The 22,654-nt window shown below is 47.7% G+C and overlaps 1 protein-coding gene across 10 annotated transcripts in view; it reads left to right on the forward strand.

Annotated features, from left to right (window-relative positions):
• The window catches only part of LOC130290823 (diacylglycerol kinase eta-like), a 1,161,394-nt gene that overhangs the window by 6,484 nt on the left and 1,132,256 nt on the right, over positions 1 to 22,654 (forward strand). Inside the window, exon 2 of one of the 10 annotated variants that reach the window (XM_056538926.1) lies at positions 17,507 to 17,587. The exons of 8 other annotated variants lie outside the window; for them this stretch is intronic. The gene's annotated coding sequence lies outside the window, so the exon portion shown is untranslated. Of the gene's footprint in view, positions 1 to 17,506; positions 17,588 to 17,624; positions 17,644 to 22,654 lie in introns of those variants that run through there. One more of the 10 variants, XM_056538927.1, reaches the window with a different exon arrangement.

The following is a 22,654-nucleotide window of genomic DNA, read 5'->3' on the forward strand; positions in this document are numbered from 1 at the left end:
ACTGCTGGACAGTGTAGGTTAACCCTTTGGGCGGTATACACTATATACAGCTATCTATAGATAGCTGTATACAGTGTATACAGAAGACCAAGTCCAGCTTACTTCCCTCAAGTCCCGGGCAGGTCTGTGTAGCTCCGCCCCCTAGTGATGATGTCATTAGGGGTGGAGCAACAGAAGGGAACAAGGCTAGTTAATCTGAAGCTCTGTTTACATTGTACCTTTTGTATAATGTGAACAGACCCTTCTGGCAGTGTCTACCCAAACAGGGAGACTCCAGCTGTTGCTAAACTATAACCCCCAGCATGCCCAGACAGCCAAAGGCTGTCTGGGCATGCTGGGAGTTGTAGTTTTGCACCAATTGGTGGCTCCCTGTTTGGGTAGACATTGCATCATGGGTGCTCTCCCCAGCGGACAGCGCCACAAATGTCATAACCATTTTTTTGTGTGTTTTTTTTCGTTTCAGATCCGTGTATGCAGAGGATTACTGCGGATTCGATGGATTACGGCGGATAATTTTTTTCCCCTTTAATAAAATGGTTAACGAGCGCTGTGGGGGAGTGTTTTTTTAAATAAAATAATTTTTCCAATGTGTTGTGTTTTTTTTTTTTTATTGAATTTTCAGGGTTAGTAGTGGAAGCTGTCTTATTGACGGAATACATTACTAGGCCAGGGCTTAGTGCTAGCCCCAAAAACAGCTAGCGCTAACCCCCAATTATTACCCCGGTACCCACCGCCACAGGGGTGCCGGGAAGAGCCGGTACCAACAGGCCCGGAGCGTCAAAAATGGCGCTCCTGGGCCTAGGCGGTAACAGGCTGGCGTTATTTAGGCTGGGGAGGGCCAGTAACAATGGTCCTTGCCCACCCTGGTAACGTCAGGCTGTTGCTGTTTGGTTGGTATCTGGGAATGAAAATACGGGGAACCATATGCGTTTAAAAAAAAATGTTTTTTATTTAAATAAAAAATAAAAAAAACGCATAGGGTTCCCCGTATTTTCATTCTCAGCACAATACCAACCAAACAGCAATAGCCTGACGTTACCAGGGTGGGCGAGGACCATTGTTACTGGCCCTCCCCAGCCTAAATAACGCCAGCCTGTTACCGCCTAGGCCCAGGAGCGCCATTTTTGACGCTCCGGGCCTGTTGGTACCGGCTCTTCCCGACACCCCTGTGGCGGTGGGTACCGGGGTAATAATTGGGGGTTAGCGCTAGCTGTTTTTGAAAATTCAATAAAAAAAAAAAACAACACATTGGAAAAATTATTTTATTTAAAAAAACACTCCCCCACAGCCCTCGTTAACCATTTTATTAAATGGAAAAAAAAATCTGCCGTAATCCATCGAATCCGCAGTAATCCTCTGCATACACGGATCTGAAACAAAAAAAAACACAAAAAATTGGTTATGACATTTTTGGCGCTGTCCGCTGGGGAGAGCACCCATGATGCAATGTCTAGCCAAACAGAGAGCCACCAATTGGTGCAAAACTACAACTCCCAGCATGCCCAGACAGCCTTTGGCTGTCTGGGCATGCTGGGAGTTGTAGTTTAGCAACAGCTAGAGTCTCCCTGTCTGGGTAGACACTGCCAGAAGGGTCTGCTTACATTATACAAAACGTACAATGTGAACAGAGCTTCAGATTAACTAGCCTTGTTCCCTTCTGTAGCTCCGCCCCCTAATGACGTCATCACCAGGGGGCGGAGCTTCACGAACCCAGCCGGGGACTCGAGGGAAGTAAGCTGGACTTCGTCTTCGGTATACACTGTATACAGCTATCTATAGATAGCTGTATATAGTGTATACCGCCCAAAGGGTTAACCTACACTGTCCAGCAGTGTAAGTTAACTCTTCCCTTGCTGGGCTTGCGCATAGCGCACAGCTCAGCAAGGGGTTAAGTGAGCCAGCAATGTGTATACTGTATACACATTGCAGGCTCACTGTAAGTTCTTGCTGGGCAGTAGATATACGATGTATACCTACGGCTCAGCGTCAGCTGTTCTCCCGGCTCTGTAGCCCTGAGAACAGCTGATCCCGACATTCACATCAGGAGGATCGCAGCGGGTGTCAGGAGAAGTGACATCCCTGGGATCTGTCCCTTACTGCAGGTACTAATACTCCCAACATGGAGCACACTCTGCTCCATGCTGGGAGCTGTAGTACCTGCATTAATAGACCTATCGCAGCGAGTGTAACTTCTGACACCCGCTGCGATCTGTCTATTAATGCAGGTACTACAGCTCCCAGCATGGAGCAGAGTGTACTCCATGTTGGGAGTGGTAGTACTTTTAGTAAAGGAAAGATCACTGCAGGTATCACTCCTGACACCCGCTGTGATGCTCCTGTATAATGTATGGATGCGGCGGCTGTTCTCCTATGGTCCCCTGCACGGCCGTAATATTCCTATTTCTCACTGAGAGCTGTGATTGGCTGGAACCATCTGGCCAATCACAGCTCTGCGGGAAATATGAATATGTGTATATATACGTGAGTGCAGGGGACCATAGAAGAGCAGCCGCTGCATCTATACAAGAGGATCGCAAGGGACCCCTGCGATCTGTCAATTAGTACAGGTAACTACTACTCCCATCATGGAAGAGTGTGTTCCATGGTGGGAGTAGTAGTACTACCTAAAAAATGTTTTTAAAAAAAGTGAAAAACAAGCACACACTAAATTTTTACTATTGTCGGCTACATTTTTAGTGCTTTACCCGCTCACATATATTGATCCCTGTTTAAAAATGAATAAACATGTCATAATAAAAAAGATACATTTCGTTAGATACAATTTTTTCCATCACTACTGTATATTTTTTATTATGATTTTTTTATGGTACCCTACGAAATTTTAATAAAAAAGGTATCTCCATAATTTTTTAGGATCGCTAAAGTCCAAAAAAAATAAAAAATTTACCGAATGTACCCGAATACCGAATGTATCCGAAAAAATCAACCCGAATACCCGAATACCGAATGTATCCGAAAAATCTAAACCGAAAATATTGACGAACCGAAATTTTTATACTGCACACCTTTTAGGACACGTACATGCTGGAGTACCCACTACATTTTTAAATGAATGTTGTGTTAAAATAGAATAAAGCCAAAAATAATTGTCTAAGAATTTTTAAAGACTAAATAAATAACCCATATGTGACACTAAAAGTTTTCCTTAAAAAAAAAAGAAACATCCATAGTAATACAGCTTCATGCACATTTTGGGATGGGTAATGTAACAAGTGGTTTTTTTTTTTTTTTGTGGCTTCACTATTGCTTATGTGCCTGTTGGTGCTGCGCTGTCTTCCTTCCTGATGTAATCTCTGGCCTCAGCGCAGCGACGTGAGACTCCTCCCAACAACGTCACAAAATGTGGGCTCAAAATTAAACAAAAAAGCCTATATTAATGTTAATTATATGCCATACGTTTAAAAAGAATGATAAATCTCCTTCTATATATTCTACACCGGCAATGCTATATCTTATATATAAAAGGAGAAGACCTGACTCACTGACTCATCAAACACCCAGCCTAAACCCTTGGACCTAGAAACCTGAATTTTTGCACAGGTGTTGTTTTAAGACGTAGACAAGGAATAAGAAAGGATTTTTTGGGTGAAAAAGGTGTTGGGGTTTTTGTTTAAAGTCCCATACAAGTCTAAGGGAAATATATGTTACTGCATAACTTCCAAACGGCTGGAGATATTTTGATAATACTTCGTCACATGTTACTTATATGTCCACTTAAAATATAGGATAGTTCATTTAACCCTTAACTACCCCCATTTGTGAGGGTCGGGGTTTTTGTTTAAAGTCACATGCAAATCAATTGGAAAAGTATGTTCCCACATAACTTCCGTACGGCTGAAGATATCTCAATACCTGGTACACATATTACATATGAAGACGGGATAGGAGGTCGGGATATGAGGTCGGGATAGGAGGTCGAGATAGGAGAACGGGATGATCAGGACAGGAGGTCGTGATAGGAGGTCGGGACAGGAGGTCAAGATAGGAGGTTGAGATAAGAGGTCGAGTTAGGAGGATGGGATATGAGGTCGAGATAGGAGGACAGGATAGGAGATCGGGATGGGAGGTCGGAATAGGAGGTCGGGATAGGAGGTCAGTTTAGGAGGACAGGATAGGAGGTCGGGATAGGAGGTCGGGATTGGAGGTCGAGATAGGAGGTCGATATAGGAGGACAGGATAGGAGGACGGGATAGGAGGTCGAGATAGAAGGTCGAGATAGGTCGAGATAGGAGGACAGCATAATCGGGATAGGAGGTCGAGATAGGTCGAGATAGGAGGACGGGATAGGAGGTCGGGATAGGAGGTCAGGATAGGAGGATGGGATAGGAAGACGGGATAGGAGGACGGGATAGGAGGACGGGATAGGAGGAAGGGATAGGAGGACAGGATAGGAGGATGGGATAGGAGGTCGGGATATGAGGTCTGGATACGAGGTCGAGATAGGAGGACGGGATAGGAGGTCGGGATAGGAGGACGTTATAGGAGGTCTGGATAGGAGGACGTTATAGGAGGTCGGGATAAGAGGTAAAGATAGGAGGTCGAGATAGGAGGAAGGGATAGGAGGACGGGATAGGAGGTCGGGATAGGAGGTCGGGTTAGGAGGTCGAGATAGAAGGTCGAGATAGGAGGATGGGATATGAGGACAGGATAGGAGGTCGAGATAGGAGGACGGGATAGGAGGTCGGGATAGGAGGATGGTATTGGAGGTGGGGATAGGAGGTCGGGTTAGGAGGTAAAGATAGGAGGTCGAGATAGGAGGTCGAGATAGGAGGAAGGGATAGGAGGACGGGATATGAGGACGGCATAGGAGGTTGGGATAGGGGGACAGCATAGGAGGTCGGAATAGGAGGTAAAGATAGGAGGTCGAGATAGGAGGACAGGATATGGGGACAGGATAGGAGGTCGATATAGGAGGACGGGATAGGAGGACGGGATAGGAGGTCAAGATAGGAGGACGGGATAGGAGGTCGGGATAGGAGGATGGGATATGAGGATGGGATAGGAGGTCAGGATAGGAGGATGGGATAAAAGGACAGGATAGGAGGATGGGATAATAGAATGGGAAAGGAGGTCGAGATAGGAGGATGGGATATGAGGACGGCATAGGAGGTCAGGATAGGTCGAGATAGGACGGGAAAGGAGGTCGGGATAGGAGGATGGTATTGTAGGTCGGGATAGGAGGTCGGGATAGGAGGTCAGGATAGGAAGTAAAGATAGGAGGTCGAGATAGGAGGACGGGATAGGAGGACGGGATAGCAGGTCGGGACAGGAGGTCGGGATAGGAGGTCGGGATTGGAGGTTGAGATAGGAGGTCGATATAGGAGGACAGGATAGGAGGACGGGATAGGAGGTCAGGATAGGAGGTCGGGATAGAAGGTCGAAATAGAGGACAGGATGGTCAGGATAGGAGGTTGAGATAGGTCGATATAGGAGGACGGGATAGGAGGTCGGGATAGGAGATCAGGATAGGAGGATGTGATAGGAGGTCGGGATAAGAGGACGGGATAGGAGGAAGGGATGGGAGGACGGGATAGGAGGTCGGGATATGAGGTCTGGATAGGAGGTCGAGATAGGAGGATGGGATGGGAGGTCGGGATAGGAGGAGGTTATAGGAGGTCGGGATAGGAGGTAAAGATAGGTAGGTAAAGATAGGAGGACAGGATAGGAGGTCGGGATAGGAGGTAGAGATAGGAGAACGGGATAGGAGGACAGGATAGAAGGTCGGGACAGGAGGTTGGGATAGGAGGTCAGGATAGGAGGTCGATATAGGAGGACAGGATAGGAGGACGGGAAAGGAGGTCAGGATAGGAGGTCGGGATAGAAGGTCGAGATAGGAAGTTGAAATAGGAGGACAGGATGGTCGGGATAGGAGGTCGAGATAGGAGGATGGGATAGGAGGATGGGATAGAAGGAAGGGATAGGAGGTCGGGATAGGATGACGGGATAGGAGGTCGGGATAGGAGGATGTTATAGGAGGTCGGGATAGGAGGTAAAGATAGGAGGTTGAGATAGGAGGAAGGCATAGGAGGACGGGATAGGAGGTCGGGTTAGGAGGTCGGGATAGGAAGATGGGATGTGAGGACGAGATATGAGGACAGGATAGGAGGTCGAGATAGGAGGACGGGATAGGAGGTCGGGATAGAAGGTCGAGATAGGAGGACGGGATAGGAGGTCGGGATAGGAGGTCAGGATAGGAGGACGGGATAGGAGGACGGGATAGGAGGAAGGGATAAGAGGACAGGATAGGAGGACGGGATAGAAGGTCGGGATAGGAGGTCGGGATAGGAGGTCAAGATAGGAGGACGGGATGGGAAGACGGGATAGGAGGACGTTATAGGAGGTCGGGATAGGAGGTAAAGATAGGAGGTCGAGATAGGAGGACTGGATAGGAGGTTGGGATAGGAGGACGGGTTAGGAGGTCGAGATAGAAGGTCGAGATAGGAGGTCGGGATAGGAGGACGGGATAGGAGGTTGAGATAGGAGGACGGGTTAGGAGGTCTAGATAGAAGGTCAAGATAGGAGGTCGGGATAGGAGGATGGGATAGGAGGTAAAGATAGGAGGTCGAGATAGGAGGAAGGGATAGGATGACGGGATATGAGAACGGCATTGGAGGTCGGGATAGGAGGATGGCATAGGAGGTCGGGATAGGAGGTAAAGATAGGAGGTTGAGATAGGAGGAAGGAATAGGAGGACAGGATAGGAGGTTGGGATAGGAGGTAGAGATAGGAGGACGGGATAGGAGGATGGGATAGAAGGTCGGGACAGGAGGTCGGGATTGGAGGTCGAGATAGGAGGTCGATATAGGAGGACAGGATAGGAGGACGGGATAGGAGGTCGGGATAGGAGGTCGAGATAGGAGGTCGAGATAGGAGGTCGAGATAGGAGGACAGAATGGTCAGGATAGGACAGGATAGGAGGTCAGGATAGGAGGTCGAGATAGGAGGTCGGGATAGGAGGAGGGGATAGTAGGACGGCATAGGAGGTCGAGATAGGAGGACGGGATAGGAGGATGGTAATGGAGGTCGGGATAGGAGGGCGGAATAGGAGGTAAAGATAGGAGGTCGAGATAGGAGGAAGGGATAGAAGGACGGGATATGAGGACGGCATAGGAGGTTGGGATAGGAGGACGGGATAGGAGGTAGAGATAGAAGGACGGATAGGAGGATGGGATAGAAGGTTGGGACAGGAGGTTGGGATAGGAGGTCGGGATTGGAGGTCAAGATAGGAGGTAGATATAGGAGGACAGGATAGAAGGACGGGATACGATTTTTGAATAGGATGTTGGGAAAGAAGGTCGAGATAGGACGACAGGATGGTTGGGATAGGAGGTGGAGATAGGTTGAGATAGGAGGACGGGATAGGAGGTCGGGATAGGAGGTCAGGATAGGAGGACAGGATAGGAGGACGGGATAGGAGGACGGGATAGGAGGACGGGATAGGAGGACGGGATAGAAGGTAAAGATAGGAAGTTGAGATAGGAGGACAGGATGGTGGGGATAGGAGGTTGAGATGGGAGGATGGGATAGGAGGTCGAGATAGGAGGACGGGATAGGAGGTCGGGATAGGAGGATGTTATAGGAGGTCGGGATAGGAGGTAAAGATAGGAGGTAAAGATAGGAGGTTGAGATAGGAGGAAGGCATAGGAGGATGGGATAGGAGTTCGGGTTAGGAGGTCGAGATAGTAGGTCGAGATAGGAGGTCGGGATAGGAAGATGGGATATGAGGACGAGATATGAGGACAGGATAGGAGGTCGAGATAGGAGGACGGGATAGGAGGTCGGGATAGAAGGTCGGGATAGGAGGACGGGATAGGAGGTCGGGGTAGGAGGTCAGTATAGGAGGACGGGATAGGAGGACGGGATAGGAGGAAGGGATAGGAGGACAGGATAGGAGGATGAGATAGCAGGTCGGGATAGGAGGTCGGGATAGGAGGTCGGGATAGGAGGTCAAGATAGGAGGACGGGATAGGAAGACGGGATAGGAGGACGTTATAGGAGGTCGGGATAGGAGGTAAAGATAGGAGGTCGAGATAGGAGGAAGGGATAGAAGGACGAGATAGGAGGTTGGGATAGGAGGACGGGTTACGAGGTCGAGATAGAAGGTCGAGATAGGAGGTCGGGATAGGAGGACGGGATAGGAGGTTGGGATAGGAGGACGGGTTAGGAGATCGAGATAGAAGGTCAAGATAGGAGGTCGGGATAGGAGGATGGGATGGGAGGTAAAGATAGGAGGTCGAGATAGGAGGAAGGGATAGGATGACGGGATATGAGAACGGCATTGGAGGTCGGGATAGGAGGACGGCATAGGAGGTCGGGATAGGAGGTAAAGATAGGAGGTTGAGATAGGAGGAAGGGATAGGATGACGGGATATGAGGACGGCATTGGAGGTCGGGATAGAAGGACGGCATAGGAGGTTGGGATAGGAGGTCGGGATAGAAGGTCGAGATAGGAGGTCGAGATAGGAGGACAGAATGGTCAGGATAGGATGGGATAGGAGGTCAGGATAGGAGGTCGGGATAGGAGGTCAGGATAGGAGGTCGGGTTAGGAGGTCGAGATAGAAGGTCGAGATAGGAGGTCGGGATAGGAGGAGGGGATAGTAGGACGGCATAGGAGGTCGAGATAGGAGGACGGGATAGGAGGTCGGGATAGGAGGATGGTAATGGAGGTCGGGATAGGAGGGCAGGATAGGAGATAAAGATAGGAGGTCGAGATAGGAGGAAGGGATAGGAGGACGGGATATGAGGACGGCATAGGAGGTTGGGATAGGAGGACGGGATAGGAGGTAGAGATAGAAGGACGGATAGGAGGTCGGGATTGGAGGTCAAGATAGGAGGTCGATATAGGAGGACAAGATAGAAGGACGGGATACGAGTTTGGAATAGGAGGTTGGGAAAGAAGGTCGAGATAGGAGGACAGGATGGTTGGGATAGGAGGTCGAGATAGGTCGAGATAGGAGGACGGGATAGGAGGACGGGATAGGAGGTCGGGATAGGAGGTTGGGATAGGAGGACAGGATAGGAGGACGGGATAGGAGGACGGGATATGAGGAAGGGATAGGAGGACGGGATAGGAGATCGGGATCGGAGGTCGGGATAGGAGATCGGGATAGGAGGTCAAGATAGGAGGACGGGATAGGAGGTCATGATAGGAGGACGGGATAGGAGGTAAAGATAGGAGGTCGAGATAGGAGGAAGGGATAGGAGGAAGGGATAGGAGGTCTGAATAGGAGGTCGGATTAGGAGGCCGAGATAGGAGGACAGGATAGAAGGTCGGGACAGGAGGTGAAAATTGGAGGTAAAGATAGAAGGTCGAGATAGGAGGAAGGGATAGAAAGACGGGATAGGAGGTCGGGATAGGAGGTCGGGTTAGGAAGTCGAGATAGAAGGTCGAGATAGGAGGTCGGGATAGGAGGATGGGATATGAGGACAGGATAGGAGGTCGGGATAGGAGGTAGAGATAGGAGGATAGGATAGAAGGTCGGGACAGGAGGTCGGGATTGGAGGTCGAGATAGGAGGTCGATATAGGAGGACAGGATAGGAGGACGGGATAGGAGGTCGGGATAGGAGGTCGGAATAGAAGGTCGAGATAGGAGGTCGAGATAGGAGGACATAATGGTCAGGATAGGAGGTCGAGATAGGAGGACGGGATAGGAGGTCGGGATAGGAGGTCGGGATAGGAGGTCGAGCTAGAAGGTCAAGATAGGAGGTCGGAATTGGAGGAGGGGATAGTAGGACGGCATAGGAGGTCGAGATAGGAGGACGGGATAGGAGGTCGGGATAGGAGGATGGTATTAGAGGTCGGGATAGGTGGGCGGTATAGGAGGTAAAGATAGGAGGTCGAGATAGGAGGAAGGGATAGGAGGACGGGATATGAGGATGGCATAGGAGGTTGGGATAGGAGGACGGGATAGAAGGTAGAGATAGGAGGACGGATAGGAGGATGGGATAGAAGGTTGGGACAGGAGGTCGGGATAGGAGGTCGGGATTGGAGGTCAGGATAGGAGGACAGGATAGGAGGACGGGATAGGAGGACGGGATAGGAGGACGGGATAGGAGGAAGGGATAGGAGGACGGGATAGGCGGACAGGATAGGAGGTCGGGATAGGAGGTCGAGATAGGAGGACGGGATAGGAGGACGTTATAGGAGGTCGGGATAGGAGGTAAACATAGGAGGCAAAGACAGGAGGTCAAGATAGGAGAGATAGGAGGACAGGATAGGAAGTGGGGATAGGAGGTCGGGATTGGAGGTCAGGATAGGAGGACAGGATAGGAGGACGGGATAGGAGGACGCGATAGGAGGAAGGGATAGGAGGACGGGATAGGAGATCGGGAAAGGAGGTCGGGATAGGAGATCGGGATAGGAGGTCGGGATAGGAGGACGGGATAGGAGGTCGGGATAGGAGGACGTTATAGGAAGTCGGTATAGGAGGTAAAGATAGGAGGTCGAGATAGGAGGAAGGGATAGGAGGATGGGATAGGAGGTCGGATTAGGAGGTCGAGATAGGAGGACAGGATAGAAGGTCGGGATAGGAGGTCGGGATAGGAGGTAAAAATTGGAGGTAAAGATAGAAGGTCGAGATAGGAGGACGGGATAGGAGGTCGGGATAGGAAGTCGAGATAGAAGGTCAAGATAGGAGGTCGGGATAGGAGGATGAGATATGAGGACAGGATAGAAGGTCGAGATAGGAGGACGGGATAGTAGGACGGGATAGGAGGTCGAAATAGGAGGATGGGAAAGGAGGATGGTATTGGAGGTCGGGATAGGAGGTCGAGATAGGAGGAAGGGATAGGATGACGGGATATGAGGACGGCATAGGAGGTCGGGATAGGAGGACGGCATAGGAGGTCGGGATTGGAGGTCGAGATAGGAGGTCGAGATAGAAGGTCGGGAGAGGAGGTCGGGATAGGAGGTCGGGGTAGAAGGTCGGGGTAGAAGGTCGAGATAGGAGGACAGGGTGGTCGGGATAGGAGGACGGGATAGGAGGTCGGGATAGGAGGACAGGATAGGAGGATGGGATAGGAGGTCGGGATAGGAGGACGGGATAGGAGGAAGGGATAGGAGGACAGGATAGGTGGACGGGATAGGAGGTCGGGATAGGAGGTCGGGATAGGAGGTCGAGATAGGAGGACGGGATAGGAGGTCGGGATAGGAGGACGTTATATGAGGTCGGGATAGGAGGTAAAGATAGGAGGCAAAGACAGGAGGTCAAGATAGGAGAGATAGGAGGACGGGATAGGAAGTGGGGATAGGAGGTCGGGTTAGGAGGTCGAGATAGGAGGTCGGGATAGGAGGATGGGATATGAGGACGGGATAGAAAGTCAAGATAGGAGGTCGAGATAGGAGGACAGGATGGTCGGGATAGGAAGGCCGAGATAAGAGGACGGGATAGAAGGAAGGGATAGGAGGTCGGGATAGGATGTCGGGATAGGAGGTCAGGATAGGAGGACGGGATAGGTGGACGGGATAGGAGGACGAGATAGGAGGAAGGTATGGACGACGGGATAGGAGAACGGGATAGGAGGACGTTATAGGAGGTCGGGATAGGAGGTAAAGAAGGGATAGGAGAACGGGATAGGTCGGGATAGGAGGTCGGGTTAGGAGGTCGAGATAGGAGGTCGAGATAGGAGCAAGGGATAGGATGACGGGATATGAGGACGGCATAGGAGGTCGGGATAGGAGGATGGCATAGGAGGTCGGGATAGGAGGTAGAAATAGGAGGACGGGATAGGAGGATGGGATAGAAGGTCGGGACAGGAGGTCGGGATAGGAGGTCGGGATTGGAGGTCGAGATAGGAGGACGGGATAGGAGGACGGGATAGGAGGTCGGGGTAGAAGGTCGAGATAGGAGGACAGGATGGTCGGGATAGGAGGTCGAGATAGGGGGACGGGATAGGAGGTCAGGATAGGAGGACGGGATAGGAGGTCGGGATAGGAGGACGGGATAGGAGGAAGGGATAGGAGGACAGGATAGGTGGACGGGATAGGAGGTCGGGATAGGAGGTCGGGATAGGAGGTCGAGATAGGAGGACGGGATAGGAGGTCGGGATAGGAGGACGTTATAGGAGGTCGGGATAGGAGGTAAAGATAGGAGGCAAAGACAGGAGGTCAAGATAGGAGAGATAGGAGGACGGGATAGGAAGTGGGGATAGGAGGTCGGGTTAGGAGGTCGAGATAGGAGGTCGGGATAGGAGGATGGGATATGAGGACGGGATAGAAGATCAAGATAGGAGGTCGAGATAGGAGGACAGGATGGTCGGGATAGGAAGGCCGAGATAAGAGGACGGGATAGAAGGAAGGGATAAGAGGTGGGGATAGGATGTCGGGATAGGAGGTCAGGATAGGAGGACGGGATAGGTGGACGGGATAGGAGGTCGGGATAGGAGGAAGGTATGGAGGATGGGAGAGGAGAACGGGATAGGAGGACGTTATAGGAGGTCGGGATAGGAGGTAAAGAAGGGATAGAAGAACGGGATAGGTCGGGATAGGAGGTCGGGTTAGGAGGTCGAGATAGGAGGTCGGGATAGGAGGATGGGATATGAGGACAGGATAGGAGGTCGAGATAGGAGGACGGGATAGGAGGACGGGATAGGAGGACGGGATAGTAGAACGGGATAGGAGGTCGAGATAAGAGGACGGGATAGGATAGGAGGTCGAGATAAGAGGACGGGCTGCACCTCAATGGGGAGGGTGCAGCTTTGCTTGGGGAGAAGATGGCTAGAAGGGTGGAGGAGTGTTTAAACTAGGGACTTGGGGGGAGGGAACCTACAACAAAGAGGGGGAAGATAGTGTAGATAGAGAGGTGGGAATTATAAATGTACCTGGGGGTGGAGCGGAGGGAGGGGTTAGAATAGTTAATAGGAATAAGCTTCATAGGAAAATAAAACTTACACCCTTGAATCCCATTAACCCCAATAAAATAAAGGATGGAAATGTAAAGTGTATGTTCACAAATGCCAGAAGCCTAGCAAATAAAATGGGGGAGCTTGAGGCCTTGATACTGGAGGAACATATTGATATAGTTGGGGTCACTGAGACATGGCTGGACTCCTCGCATGACTGGGCTGTCAATCTGCAGGGGTTTACATTGTTTCGCAAGGATAGAATGAACAGAAAAGGTGGTGGAGTCTGTCTGTATGTAAGAAGTGGTATGAAAGTCAGTGTGAACGATGCCATAGTGTGTGATGATTCTGAGGATGTGGAATCATTGTGGGTAGAATTACAAAAGGAGGGAAATACTGAAAAAATAGTATTTGGTGTAATCTACAGACCCCCTAATATCACTGAAGAGATAGAAGTTCAGCTTCATAAACAAATAGAGAGGGCCGCCCGGGCAGGTACAGTGGTAATAATGGGAGATTTTAACTATCCAGATATAGATTGGGGTCCGGGGTTGGCTAAAACTACAAAGGGGCGACAATTCCTAAATTTATTGCAGGATAATTTTATGGGCCAGTTTGTGGAGGACCCAACAAGAAGTGATGCCTTGTTGGATCTGATCATTTCCAACAACGCAGAGCTGGTTGGTAATGTAACTGTGCGGGAAAACCTTGGGAATAGCGACCACAATATAGTTACTTTTGACTTAAAATGTAGAAAACAAAGACAGGCGGGGAAGGCAAAAACATATAACTTTAAAAAGGCAAATTTCCCTGGGCTGAGATCTGCACTACAGGACATAGACTGGGGGGAGGTGTTGTCAAATACTGATACAGAAGGTAAATGGGACATCTTTAAATCAACTCTAAATAACTATACAGCTAAATATATACCAAAGGGGAACAAATATAAACGATTAAAACTAAATCCTACATGGCTGACACATGATGTTAAAAGAGCAATAAACAACAAAAAAATAGCCTTCAAAAATTACAAATCTGATGGGTCAGCGATAACATTTAAACAGTACAAAGAGCTTAATAAAATCTGTAAAAATGTAATAAAAACAGCAAAAATTCAAAATGAGAGACAGGTGGCCAAAGAAAGCAAAACTAATCCTAAATATTTTTTTAGACATATAAATGCAAAAAAACCAAGGACAGAGCATGTAGGACCCCTTAATAATGATAATGGGGAGGTTGTCACAGGCGATCAAGAGAAGGCGGAGCTACTGAATGGGTTCTTTAGTTCTGTATACACTATGGAAGAAGGAGCTGACATTGGCCAGGTAAGTGCTGGTAACACATTATGTAATGTACTGAACTGGCTTAATGTAGAGATGGTACAAGGTAAGTTAAGTGATATAAATGTAAGCAAATCCCCAGGACCGGATGGACTACACCCAAGAGTTCTTAGAGAGGTAAGTTCAGTAATATCTGTACCCCTGTTCATGATATTTAGAGATTCTCTGGTGTCTGGTATTGTGCCAAGGGACTGGCGCAAGGCGAATGTGGTGCCAATCTTCAAAAAGGGCTCTAGGTCTTCCCCAGGAAACTATAGACCGGTAAGTTTAACGTGCATTGTGGGTAAATTGTTTGAAGGACTTATAAGGGATTACATACAGGAATACATAGGGGATAATTGTATTATAAGTGATAGCCAGCGTGGGTTTACTAAGGATAGAAGTTGTCAAACCAATCTAATTAGCTTTTATGAAGAGGTGAGTAGAAGCCTTGACAGAGGAATGGCTGTGGATATAGTGTTTCTGGATTTTGCTAAAGCATTTGATACTGTCCCTCATAGACGTCTGACAGGTAAGTTAAGGTCTTTGGGTTTGGAAATTTTAGTTTGTAACTGGATTGAACACTGGCTCATGGATCGTACCCAGAGAGTGGTGGTCAATGATTCGTACTCTGATTGGTCCCCGGTTATTAGTGGTGTACCCCAAGGTTCTGTACTGGGCCCGCTGTTGTTTAATTTATTTATTAATGATATAGAGGATGGTATTAACAGCTCTGTTTCTATCTTTGCAGATGACACCAAGCTTTGTAGCACAGTACAGTCTATAGAGGATGTGCATAAGTTACAAGATGACTTGGATAGACTAAGTGTCTGGGCATCCACTTGGCAAATGAGGTTCAATGTGGATAAATGTAAAGTTATGCATCTGGGTACTAATAACCTGCATGCATCGTATGTCTTAGGGGGGGATTAAACTGGCAGAGTCACTGGTAGAGAAGGATCTGGGTGTACTTGTAGATCACAGACTACAGAATAGCATGCAATGTCAGGCTGCTGCTTCCAAAGCCGGCAGGATATTGTCATGTATCAAAAGAGGCATGGACTCAAGGGACAGGGACATAATACTCCCCCTTTATAAATCATTGGTACAGCCTTACCTGGAATATGCTGTTCAGTTTTGGGCACCTGTCCATAAAAGGGACACTGCGGAGTTGGAAAGGGTGCAGAGACGCGCGACTAAACTAATATGGGGAATGGAACATCTTAGCTATGAGGAGCGATTAAAGGAGTTACAATTGTTTAGTCTTGAGAAGAGACGTTTAAGGGGGGATATGATAAACGTATATAAGTATATTAATGGCCCATACAAAAAATATGGAGAAAAACTGTTCCAGGTTAAACCCCCCCAAAGGACGAGGGGGCACTCCCTCCGTCTGGAGAAGAAAAAGTTTAGTCTCAAGGGGGGACTGTGAATTTATGGAACAGTCTACCTCAGGAACTGGTCACAGCAGGAACAATTAACAGCTTTAAAACAGGATTAGATACATTCCTGGAACAAAATAAGATTAATGCTTATGAAGAAATATAAAATCTCATCCCTTCCCCAATATCGCGCCACACCCCTACCCCTTAATTCCCTGGTTGAACTTGATGGACATATGTCTTTTTTCGACCGTACTAACTATGTAACTATGTAACTATAGGAGGGATAGGACGGGATATGAGGACGGGATAGAAGGTCGGGATTGGTGGTCGGGATAGGAGGATGGTATTGGAGGTCGGGATAGGAGGTCGGGATAAGAGGTAAAGATAGGAGGTTAAGATAGGAGGAAAGGATAGGAGGACGGGATATGAGGACGGCATAGGAGGTCGGAATAGGAGATCAGGATAGGAGGACGGGATATGAGGTCGGGATAAGGTCAGGATAGGTCCGGATAGGAGGACAGGATATGAGGACGGGATAGGAGATCAAGATAGGAGGTCGAGATAGGAGGATGGGATAGGAGGACATGATAGGAGGTCGGGATAGGAGGTCAAGATAGGAGGTCAAGATAGGATGGGATATGAGGACCCGATAGGAGGACGGGATATGAGGACCGGATAGGAGGTCGGGATAGGAGGACGGGATAGGAGGTCGGGATAGGAGGTCGGGAAGGTCGGGATAAGAGGTCGAGATAGGAGGTCGGGATAGGATGTCGGGATAGGAGGACGGTATAGGAGGTTGGGATAGGAGGTCGGGATAGGAGGTAAAGATAGGAGGTCGAGATAGGAGGACGGGATAGGAGGTCGGGATAGGAGGTTGGGATAGGAAGTCGGGTTAGGAGGTTGAGATAGGAGGTTGAGACAGGAGGACGGGATAGGATGACGGGATATGAGGACGGGATAGGAGGTCGAGATAGGAGGACGGGATAGGAGGATTTGATAGTAGGACGTGATAGGAGGTCGAGATAGGAGGTCGAGATAGGAGGATGGGATATGAGGTCGGGATTGGAGGGATAGGAGGACGTGATAGGAGGTCGGGATAGGAGGTCAGGATATGAGGTCTGGATATGAGGTCGGGATAGGAGATCGGGATAGGAGGTTGAGATAGGAGGACGGGATAGGAGGTAAAGATAGGAGGATGCGATAGGAGGAAGGGATATGAGGAAGGGATATGAGGACTTTTGGCAGTATATAAGCAGTGCGAGAAGGCGGGTTCCCCTGCGCGCAGACTTGGTAAAAGTCCTCAAAGGATGTCGATCTTCAATTCCATGAAACAGCAGATGTAATGTTTTGGGTTGTTTGGATGCCCAAGGATTTTACCCAGAGCGGCCTCATTACTATAGGATCATAAAAAGTAAATCTATGTTACCCCAAATTTATCGCGAGCAAAGCCGCGGGCAAAAGCTAGTCAATATATACAATAGATAGTTATACATGTAATACGTCAGCCTGTAAAAAGATGCCTAAATCTATCTTGTCATTAAGCCCTAAGTTTCCTTGGGCTGTGGTACGGAGTATCCATGTGGCTTCTGTTTGTAAGAGGACTCTTTTTCTATCTTCTTTTATAGGTATTCTTTCTATACCGAAGAATTTTAGGGATTCTGGATTGCCACATGTTCATCAATGATATGTTTTATCACTCTAAGAGATCCCTTACCAGATCTTAGCAAATAGATATGTTCTATAAAGATGGTATGCATAACAAGTGTGGTGCTGCCCACATAAAATCGCCTGCAATCGCATATCAGTGCGTACAGGACAAAATTAGTACGACAACATATGAAGTCATTAGTAATCACATTCGTACCACCTAACTTGTGATATCTACCTGCTTGTAATTGTGGGCACCACTCACAATCTCCACATTTGTGATTCCTTTTAGGGGTGGAGCTAGCGAGCCAGTTTGTTATTACAAAATTTGCTTCTGGAAAAGACATCTCCCAGGTTTGGTACTCATTTGAAGGTGACAATGGGTTTGTTATGGCTTATTTCTGTAAGAATGGGATCTTTTTGTATCAGGTACCAGTTCTTATTAATTACCTGTCTAATAATTTTGGACATAGGGCTAAATGTAAATGAAAAACAAAATTTGTAATCCTGTTTATTTCTTTGAGCATTTTTAGTTTTAGGTATTTTAGATTTTTTCAACAGTTGTTCTCTATTTAATATTTAAAAGTAATATCAGGAATTAATAGTAATATCAGGAAGTATTACTTTACTGAGAGAGTAGTGGATGCAAGGAATAGCCTTCATGCAGAAGTGGTCGCTGCAAATATAGTGAAGGAGTTTAAACATGCATGGGATAAGCATAAGGCTATCCTTCATATAAGATAGGGCCAGGGACTATTCATAGTATTCAGATTATTGGGCAGACTAGATGGGCCAAATGGTTCTTATCTGCCGACACATTCTATGTTTCTATGTAATATACTTATGCAATATCCTCTATTCAAGAGATATTCAGTTAATTCATATGCTTGTTGATCAAAACTGATTTGTGTGCTATTGATTCTACGAAGCCTGAGATATTGTCCATAAGGGAGTGCATTTTTTATATGTTATTTGAACAACCGTGTCCAGGAACTCCAGTTCAGTGTTACTAATCTTATGTTTAAACAGTAAGCCCATGTTGTTATTTTCATTGAGGAATTCCATGAAATTGATGAAGTCCATCTCTGATCCTGTCCAGACTATTACAATGTCATCCACATATCTGACATCATTATTTATACTAGTACGGTAAGGGTTAAGAATGGAGAAAATAAATTTCTATAAAAGTGCCACTACATAGAAGTTTACTAAAGTACATGCCACCTGAGTGCCCATGCAACTCCGCTTTTTTGAGTATCCCATACCTCATCAAACTGAAAGATGTTGCTGGACAGAATCATAGACAGGGCTTCAAATACAAAATCAATACAGTCTTTACCTTTATCAATAGTTTATAGAAATTCTACTATACATTGGATAGCTTCATCTTGATTTATACTGATAAACAAGCTTTCTATATCTATAGATCCTAACATATAATTAGGTTTCCATCCTATTTTACTGATAACATCAAGGAATTTGTTTGTGTCCTTAACCAGGGCCGATATCTCTTTAAGAAAAGGGTGTAATAACTAGTCTTTGTGTTCGGGGCTTCACACTCGTGCTCGTGGTTATAGTAATACATACATTACTGTATGGAAACCTTACACTACACCTAGCGGTCTGAATTGTGCCCAATTACCGCGACGGAGGGAACGCCTATATTGGGCATGCCCTGTAGTGGATTATTTGAAAAAGAGGGAGGGTTGGGAGGGGTCTGCTAAACATCCCGAACGCCCCTCCTGTAGGAGCTGGGGCATTAAATACCCCGCCCCTACCTATCTCTACTAGACGTCCCACCTAGACGTGTGGGGGGGGGGCAGAGATACTCGCGCCCCTCACACAAATTCAGCCAATAGGCTTCCCACTTGTGTTCGGGGCTTCACACTGGTGCTCGTGGTTATAGTAATACATACGCACCTGTATGGAAACATTACACTAAACCTAACGGTCTGAATTGTGCCCAATGACCGCGACGGAGGGCACGCCTATAGTGGGCAAAAATGAACCTAGTAGGAATAAAAAAGGGGGCAAAAATAAAATTGTTAGAAAGTTACACCCAGCATGCTACCTGACAGACCTGGTGATGATAACCTTGTGGTGCCATATCTCTTGTAACCAACTAACCTCGAATAAGCAACTTGCCTGGCTAAACCATACCTTCAACTGACAAGCTGTCCACTCAGTGATCTTGGGAGTGACGTTCCGCTGCGATTTACCGATACTTACATGCCCATCATGCCTGCAGACATGACCAGTCCCCACGCAACCAACATGCCCATAGATGCTAGGGTTCTATACACGTACCATCGTGACTATGGATGTGTCAGATCCTACGCAACCATTGTGGCTATGGACCTAAGACTCTTAATTTTATCTTATTTATTATATTTCCGTTCTTTGTAACCGCCTGTGTGTCATGAAAGGTATGAAACGTACACAAGCACCTACGTGTCGTGATGTAGTTGCTCGGTAGACATGTCAGTAATAACAATTGCGCAGTACCCTCTCCTGCAGACGTGGCAGGCAGAACGGGTATACAACAGCCTGTGAAGCGTGATGTTGTTGCTCTGAAGAGGTGTCAGTAGCAACAATTGCGTGGTGCATCCCTCTGCAGATGTGGCAGGTATAATGGGTATACAACAGCCTATGACTCGAGATCTTATTGCTCTGAAGATGTGTCAGTAACAAATAACCTGCGTGGTGCCTCTTCCAGGAGACGTGGCAGGCATAAAGGGTAAACAACCACCTGTGTGTCGTAATGTTATTGCTCTGAAGATATGTCAGTAGCAATATCCTATGTGGTGCCTCCCCCTGCAGACGTGGCAGGCATAACGGGTAAAGACACCACCTATGTGTCATAATGTTATTGCCCTGAAGACGTGTCAGCAACAATTGCTGCATGATACCTCCCCTGCAGATGTGGCAAGCATACCTAGCTAACAACCCCCTATGTGTAATAATGTTATTGCTCTGAATAAGTGTCAGTAACAATAACCTGCGTGGTACCTTCCCCTAACGACCTGGCATGCATAACAGGTAAACAACCACCTATGTGTTGTAATGTTATTGCTCTGAAGACGTGCCAGTAACAATAACCTGTGTGGTGCCTGCCCCTGCAAATGTGGTGGGCATAATAGGAAAACAACCACCTATGTGTCGTGATGTTATTGCTCTGAAGACGTGTCAGTAACAATAACCTGCGTGGTACCTCCCCCTGCAGACGTGGCAGGCATAACAGGTAAACAACCATCTATGTGTCGCAATGTTATTGCTCTGAAGACGTGTCAGTAACAATAACCTGCGTGGTGCCTCCTCCTGCAGACGTGGCAGGCATAACAGGTAAACCACCACCTATGTGTCGTGATGTTATTGCTCTGAAGGCGTGTCAGTAACAACGACCTGCTTGGTGCCTCCCCCTACACACCTGGTAGGCATAACAGGTAAACCACCACCTATGTGTCGTGACGTTATTGCTCTGAAGACGTGTCAGTAACAATAACCTGCATGGTGCCTCCGCCTGCAGACATGGCAGGCATGACAGGTAAACAACCACCTGTGTGTCATGATGTTATTGCTCTGAAGACGTGTCAGTGACAATAACCTGCATGGTGCCTCCCCCTGCAGATGTGGCAGGCATGACAGGTAACAACCACCTGTGTGTCGTGATGTTATTGGTCTGAATACGTGTCAGTAACAATAACCTGCGTGGTGCCTCCCCCTGCAGACGTGGCAGGCTTAACGGGTAAACAATCACCTGTGAGTTGTGATGTTATTGCTCTGAAGATGTCAGTGACAATGACCTGCGTGGTGCCTCCCCTGCAGACGTGGCAGGCATAACGGTAAACAACCACCTATGTGTTGTGATGTTATTGCTCTGAAGGCGTGTCAGTAACAATGACCTATGTGGTGCATCCCCCTCCAGACATGGCAGGCCTATCAGTAACCACCACCTATGTGTCAAACTATTATTGTACAGACGTGGCAGGCTTAACGGGTAAACAACCACCTATGAGTTGTAATGTTATTGCTCTGAAGATGTCAGTGACAATGACCTGCGTGGTGCCTCCCCTGCAGACGTGGCAGGCATAACGGTAAACAACCACCTATGTGTTGTGATGTTATTGCTCTGAAGACGTGTCAGTGACAATAACCTGCATGGTGCCTCCTCCTGCAGACGTGGCAGGCATGACAGGTAACAACCACCTGTGTGTTGTGATGTTATTGGTCTGAAGACGTGTGTCAGTAACAAGAACCAGCGTCTTGCCTCCCCCTGCAATGTGGCAGATATAACTGTAAACAACCACCTGTGTATCGTGATGTTATTGCTCTGAAGGCGTGTCAGTGCCGATGACCTGTGTGGTGCCTCCCCCCTGCAGACTTGCCATGCATGCCAAGAAACCGACGGTCTATGTCCATGACTTTGGCAGTCATGTAGTGTAGTTATAAGCGTATGAGCCGTATGATGGTATGCGCGTATGTGTACTATAACTGCCTGCACTGCATAGAAGCACCCACCATGTACAATGAAAACTACGAGCATATACACCACACCAACGCTACCAGCTCGCCAATACCATGCACCTTCACATGACACTGACACCATGAGCGTCTGAACAACCTTAATGCCTGAGGTGCATGGAATACAGAGAAACAAAGCACCACACATGCACAACCAGTCCCTCGTCAAGAGTGCATGTGTGGCATGAAAGCAACGGATGTATGAACAACGAGTGCATGGTCAGCCAAGCCATACGTACCATAGAATGCTATGATTGGTTTATGAACATTAGAACCGTGAGCGTACGACACAGTAAGAGCTAATGACAAATGAACAGAACGGTATGGATGCTGATGAGCGTATCTGCAGTAATGTCAATGCCAAGAGCATGTGGCCGTGTAAATGCCATGAGCGGATGAGCGGTATAAATACCATTAGCGTATGAAAAAATAAAAGCCATTGCATATGGGCAGTATAACTGCGTGTATGAACCATGTGCAAGCCATTAGCAAATGACTGTGAAAAATGCTAATAGCGTGTGAAACAGTATGGTTAATAAACACAGTGATGATGCCATGAACGTATGTACATGCGATGAGTGTATGACCACTATAGATACTGAGCTTATGAACAGTATAACAGCCATGGGTGGATGCAACAGTATCAATGCCATGAGCGTATGACCAGTTTGTGTGTTCTGATCATATGAATGGTGCGTAACACCATGTGCGTATAACAGCAAACCCGTGAGTGTGTGAACAGTATGAACATTGTGGGCATGCGATCCGTATGAATACAATGCGTGTGGGCAGTATGAATGCCATGAGTGTATGCAGAGTATGACTTAAACACAAGAGCCCGGAGTGGGAAAGGAGTAACAGAAATGAATTCCATGAGCATAATGCATAACTGACCGCCAGAGCGCATGGACCAGTGTAA

The sequence above is a fragment of the Hyla sarda genome, chromosome 9 (genome assembly GCF_029499605.1).
Source record: "Hyla sarda isolate aHylSar1 chromosome 9, aHylSar1.hap1, whole genome shotgun sequence".
Classification (NCBI taxonomy): domain Eukaryota; kingdom Metazoa; phylum Chordata; class Amphibia; order Anura; family Hylidae; genus Hyla; species Hyla sarda.